At 43.7% G+C, this 4,728-nt stretch overlaps 1 non-coding gene across 1 annotated transcript; it reads left to right on the top strand.

The window, feature by feature from the left end:
• The first annotated feature begins 4,289 nt into the window (after window positions 1-4,289).
• Window positions 4,290-4,396, top strand: LOC141679554 (small nucleolar RNA R71). Its single transcript, XR_012558131.1, has one exon. It is a non-coding gene; the product is annotated as a small nucleolar RNA R71 (small nucleolar RNA).
• The last annotated feature ends 332 nt before the right edge of the window (window positions 4,397-4,728 follow it).

Genomic DNA, 4,728 nt, shown 5'->3' with positions numbered 1-4,728 from the left:
AATCATGGGCAACAACTCACCATCCCTCCCTGATGGTAAAAACCCCCTCTCCTTCAAAATCGGCTTCCCCAACAGCCTAGTGTACTCCTCCTCCGCAGCTCTGTCAGTTAACCGAGGCCTTGCAGCAGTACCCCTCGATGAATCAGCAGTAGGAACTGTGCTGCTGCTGTCAATAGTGCGTGCTCTCTTGGGTGCCATTGATTCGTGAATAAAAGTGTGTAAGAACTGATTTTTGATGTTTGTGAGAGGGTTTAAGTGTAGGAAGTTTTGTGGGAGATATGTAGGATAGGTGTATGTATATATAGGGTGTGGATTAGATTAGGGTTTGGGAATTAAGGGCTAAAATGATGGGGTAGTGGGAATAATTCGTGGGTTTATGGGCTAAAACTGTTTTTTTGTTTTTGTTTGTTTTTTTTTTTTCTGAACTGTAAAAAATTTTCTGGAACTCAACCCCTGCGCGGCCGCTCAGCATTTCTGCGCGGGCGCGCAGCAAGCTGCGCGGCCGCTCAGCATAGCTACGCGGGCGCGCAGAGGTAAACAAACTGATGAGCATCCTTGAACAAAGTAGGCCAGAAAAAACCTGCTTGCAGAATATGAGCTGCCGTCTTCTCACCTCCATAGTGTCCACCATAAACCGTGGAATGGCAGTCTCGTAATATCCCCTCCGTCTCACAGAACGGGATACATCTCCTGATGATCTGGTCAGCTCCCTGTCTAAACAAATATGGTTCATCCCACATATACCACTTCACGTCATGCAAAAACTTCTTCTTTTGAGTGGATGTCAAATTAAGAGGCATTATATTGCTGACAAGATAGTTTACAATATCTGCAAACCATGGTTCTTCCTCCTGAATTGCAAACAACTGCTCATCCGGAAAAGATTCATTGATTAACGTCCTATCTTGTGAAGTAGAATCGGGATTCTCCAACCTAGAGAGATGGTCAGCTACTTGATTCTCAGTACCTTTTCTATCTTTGATCTCTAACTCAAATTCCTGAAGTAAAAGCACCCAACGAATGAGTCTCGGCTTCGAATCCTTCTTAGAAACCAGATAGCGAATAGCTGCATGATCAGTGAATATTGTTACTTTCGTACCAAGCTGATAAGATCGAAATTTCTCAAAGCCAAAGACTATAGCCAAAAGCTCCTTCTCAGTAGTGGTGTAGTTCAATTGGGCACCATTTAAAGTCTTACTCGCATAGTAGACCACATGGAAGATATTTTTCTTGCGCTGTCCCAAAACTGCACCTACCGCATAATCACTCGCATCACACATCATCTCAAACGGTTCTGTCCAATCTGGTGCTGTAATAACTGGTGCAGTGATCAAACTCTTCTTGAGAGTCTCGAATGCTGCCAAACATTCATCATCAAATTTGAACGGCATATCTTTCTCAAGCAAATTGCACAACGGCTTAGATATCTTTGAAAAGTCCTTGATGAATCGTCGATAAAAACCCGCATGACCAAGAAAACTACGGATTCCTTTCACAGAATTAGGTGGGGGAAGATTTTCAATGACTCCCACCTTGGCCTTGTCCACCTCCAGACCCTTGCTAGAGACCTTATGCCCAAGGATAATGCCTTCACGCACCATAAAATGACATTTCTCTCAATTAAGCACCAAATTAGTTTCCACGCATCTTTTGAGTACGGCGCGCAGATTATTCAAACATTCATCATATGAGTGTCCAAAGACGGAGAAGTCATCCATGAACACTTCGACGTTATTTCCAATCATGTCAGAGAATATAGCCATCATACATCTCTGAAAAGTGGCCGGGGCGCCACATAACCCAAACAAAACTCTGCGAAAAGCAAATGTGCCAAATGGACAAGTGAAGGTAGTCTTTTCCTGATCCTCTGGTGCAATACAAATCTGATTATACCCGGAATAACCATCCAGAAGACAAAAATACTCATGACCCGCTAATCTGTCAAGCATTTGATCAATAAATGGAAGGGGGAAGTGATCCTTCCTTGTGGCTTTGTTCAATTTTCTATAATCCATGCATACTCTCCATCCTGTAACTGTTCGAGTAGGGATCAGCTCATTCTTTTCATTTGCGACCACAGTGATACCTCCCTTCTTAGGTACACATTGTACGGGGCTCACCCACGAGCTGTCAGAAATAGGATAAATGATGCCTGCATCTAGCCATTTCAGAATTTCTTTCTTCACCACCTCCTTCATGATGGGATTCAATCTTCGCTGCTGTTCCACAGTTGGCTTACTACCTTCCTCTAGCAGAATTTTATGCATACAATATGAAGGACTTATCCCCTTGATGTCTGCTATGGTCCATCCTATAGCTGATTTGAATTGTCTCAAAATCCTTAAGAGCTTGTCTTCCTCACTACCTGAAAGGTCAGATGAAATAATAACAGGTAACGTAGATGAATCACCTAAAAAAGCATACCTCAAGTGTTCAGGTAATGGTTTGAGCTCCAAGGTAGGTGCTTCCTCTATTGATGGTTTGAGCTTCCCTTCAGCATTCTTAAGGTCAGAAGTACCAAGAGATTCAAATGGTATGTCCAGCTTTCGCTTCCATGGAGAAGCATTCAGATATTGTAATTGCTCGTTGCTATCTTCATCATCGCTGTCAAAATCCCCCAATAAGGCCTTTTCCAATGCATCAGACATTAGCATGTGATCGAGTTCCGAAGTAACCGCAGTATCAATCACATCCACTTTTAAGCACTCCTCATCTTCTGTAGGGAATTTCATTGCCTTGAATACATTGAAGGTCACATCCTGATCTTGGACCCGCATAGTAAGTTCACCTTTTTGCACATCTATCAAGGTACGGCCAGTAGCCAAGAAAGGCCTTCCCAAGATTATGGGAATCTTCTTATCTTCCTCAAAATCCAGAATAACAAAATCTGCTGGAAAGAAGAGCTTATCCACCTTGACGAGCACATCCTCAACTATGCCCCTTGGGTAAGTAATGGAACGGTCCGCCAATTGTAGCGACATGTATGTGGGTTTTGGATCAGGCAGATCCAGCTTTTTAAAAATTGACAACGGCATCAAATTAATGCTTGCTCCCAAATCACAAAGGCACTTGTCAAAAGTTAGATTGCCAATGGTGCAAGGAATGGTGAAGCTTCCTGGATCTTTCAGTTTTGGTGGTAACTTTTGCTGCGGAACAGCGCTGCATTCTTCTGTGAGAGCAACGGTTTCAAGGTCATCCAGTTTCACCTTCCTTGAAAGAATAGTCTTCATAAACTTCGCATAACTAGGCATTTGTTCCAGAGCCTCAGCGAAAGGTATATTGATGTGAAGTTTCTTGAACACCTCCAGAAACTTCCCGAACTGTTTATCCAGCTTTTGTTGCTGCAATCTCTTAGGAAAAGGTGGTGGAGGATAGAGCTGTTTCTCCCCTGTATTAGCCTCAGGCAGAGTGTGTTCAACAGTAGTCTTCCTTGGTTCCGCCGCTTTTTCCTTTTGCTTAGATTCTTCTTCTCTAATTTCAGCTTCTACTTCTTTTGCCTTTTCAGCCTCAGCTACTTTTCCAGACCTTAAGGTAATAGCCTTGACTTGCTCTTTAGCTTCCTCCTGCCTGGTACTTCCGTGTCACTGGGAAGAGTGCCAGGTTGATGATTGAGCACTGCATTGGCTAATTGACCGATTTAATTTTCCAAGGTCTTGATAGAAACCGCCTGACTCTTGCACAACAGCTTAAGTTCCTCAAAATCAGCACTAGTAGGTGCAGCTGCACTTCCCTGTTGAGGATATGATTGCCTTGTAGCATACTACTGTGGTTGCTGGAATCCAGGTGGGTTAAACTGTTTACTCACTCCTTGCTGATATGGTGGCTGAATAGCATTCTGATTATTCCCCCAGCTGAAATTTGGATGATTTCTGTTATTAGGATGATAGGTCGCTGGCACAGGCTGCTGTTGTCGCTGATAATTATTCACATACTGAACAGATTCATTGACAAGAGAACATTGATCCGTAGCATGAGAACCTGCACAAAGCTCACAAACCATAGCTATTTGATTAACTCCATACGTAGCCAGAGAATCAACCTTCATTGATAGCGCTTGGAGCTGGGCTGCAATAGCGGTGGCTGCATCAACTTCCAGAATACATGCGACCTTGCCTGACGTCATCCTCTGAGTTGGGTTTTGATGCTCATTTGCAACCATCGTCTCTATAAGATTATACGCCTCAGTATAGCTTTTAGCCCATAAGGCTCCTCCAGCTGCTGCATCGAGCATGGGCCGAGATTGGGCCCCCAAACCATTATAAAAACCAGTGATCACCATCCAATCCGGCATTCCATGATGTGGACATTTTCTCAACATTTCCTTGTAGCGTTCCCAAGCCTCGCACATAGATTCTGTAGGTTGCTGCGCAAACTGAGTAAGAGCACTCCTCATAGCAGCAGTCTTTGCCATTGGATAAAACTTCACCAGAAACTTTTGCGCAAGATCTTGCCACGTAGTGATGGACCCAGCTGGTTCAGAATGTAACCAGTCTTTAGCCTTATCCCTCAGTGAGAATGGGAAAAGCCTCAACTTGATAGCCTCATTAGTCACGCCATTATACTTAAAAGTGCTGCAGATCTCGACAAAATTCCTTATGTGCATGTTGGGGTCTTCAGTTGCCGCTCCTCCAAAAGAAACAGAATTCTGCACCATCTGAATAGTGCCCGGCTTGATTTCAAAGGTGTTAGCTTGAATAGCCGGATGAAGGATGCTTGACTGAATGTCAT

The sequence above is a fragment of the Apium graveolens genome, chromosome 1, assembly GCF_009905375.1.
Source record: "Apium graveolens cultivar Ventura chromosome 1, ASM990537v1, whole genome shotgun sequence".
In the NCBI taxonomy this organism is placed as follows: Eukaryota; Viridiplantae; Streptophyta; class Magnoliopsida; order Apiales; family Apiaceae; genus Apium; species Apium graveolens.
The sequence above is the reverse complement of the archived record's forward strand: the minus strand, read 5'-3'. Positions and strand labels throughout refer to the sequence as shown.